We start from the raw sequence: 1459 nt of genomic DNA, 5'->3' as shown, positions 1-1459 counted from the left end.
AGAGTGCTTGTGTGCTGCTCAACCCTATTTGCTACTGGTCCGAACTGGACTAGAACGTGTGGCAATTAACCCGTCCACTGGAAACGAAGCCCCGTTTTCAGGGGTGCGTAGCGATTTCACAAACACCGTCATGGGTCTAGGACTCTAGGTAGAGCACGACGACTGCAGACGCCTCCAATGTTCACACCACCATGGGTCTAGGTAGAGCACGACGATTGCAGACGCCTCCAATGTTCACACTATCATGAAACCTCAAACGGCTTTCTTAGATTATTTTTCAACTAATCCAACTTACTATGTAACAGCAACAACAAATGGATCTACTAAAGTTGTACATGACCAGCATATTGAAAAACAGCAACTACGAGACTTTTTACTGTCAACACATTGTTGTTAATCATACTTTCGAATATTACTATAAATAATTTACTCTCCGAAATGTGCACAAAACCGTTTAGCAATTCATCAAAAACTAACATGTTGTTTATTCATAAAAGTTGTCAATGTAGATTTCTAAACACATGTCTTAGATTCCTTTACATCTTACTATAAATTAGGGAATTTCTGTCTGTGTGTGTGTCCGGCTATACGTTTCCGCACCGCTCAACGGAACATTATACAGCTCATGACAAGTTGCATGGGCTATTTAATTTAATTTTTTTTTTATCTTGTGTGATCAGCTTTGACCACCTAACGGGCATGGACTAGTACTTGTAAAAAGCTTTTACATTAATTTTTGATCACCAAATCATCCCACTCAATCATTACGTCTATTATTTCATTACGTTCATTATTACATCTATAATAGTTTCCAAGCATATGGGAATCACCCATCGGATATGACTCTAAATTAACTCCATGTTATATGGTGTTAGGGTCTTTCATCACAACGTCCTCCTGACTATCAGCTTCCATTGCCTTCAGCACATTACGAAAGTGACAGGCAGTGCCCTCTCTTGCCTTAAAATTGACAAAAAGAATTTAAATTTGTATAATACAGAACACATTATGAAATGTTTAGTCCACTACAGTAAAATCGTATAGTTTCCACTACAGTTTAGACAATGATTATAATTGCATTCTGTTACCCAAACTCAACACTACCAATTAAGTCACACACAACAAATCTCACCTCATAGTCAGTAATGACCTTCAACTGACCCTCAGCTTGTGACTGTAAAGTCTTTAGCATTATTGCTGCTTCCTGGTCCACCGCATTCTTTTCCCGTGCAGATTTGCCACCTTCTCCTCCTCCAAGTAGAGTGGCAAGAAATTGACATGCCTTTATATCTGCCTCGTTTTCTGAAGCAAAATGACAAGACGAATCAGCTTTGCTGCCAGTAGGCTGGTTTCCTGTCAATAACTATGTTAGTAATACAAACCCATTTTATATATTTTATACAAACATGCACATTAGCTTATACATTTTGTGTGGCCAGAACTATAAATTTTGCCTGCA

General features: G+C 38.5%; 1 long non-coding RNA gene across 1 annotated transcript; it reads right to left on the bottom strand.

Annotated features, from left to right (window-relative positions):
• Positions 1–655: 655 nt before the first annotated feature.
• On the bottom strand, positions 656–1302 carry LOC106819187. Its single transcript, XR_001395370.1, has 2 exons — positions 1133–1302; positions 656–960 (listed from the first exon to the last, which is right to left on the bottom strand). It is a non-coding gene; the product is annotated as an uncharacterized LOC106819187 (long non-coding RNA).
• Between the last annotated feature and the right edge of the window lie 157 nt (positions 1303–1459).

This window comes from Priapulus caudatus, unplaced genomic scaffold (genome assembly GCF_000485595.1).
Source record: "Priapulus caudatus unplaced genomic scaffold, Priapulus_caudatus-5.0.1 Scaffold2939, whole genome shotgun sequence".
NCBI lineage: Eukaryota > Metazoa > Priapulida > Priapulimorpha > Priapulimorphida > Priapulidae > Priapulus > Priapulus caudatus.
The sequence above is the reverse complement of the archived record's forward strand: the minus strand, read 5'-3'. Positions and strand labels throughout refer to the sequence as shown.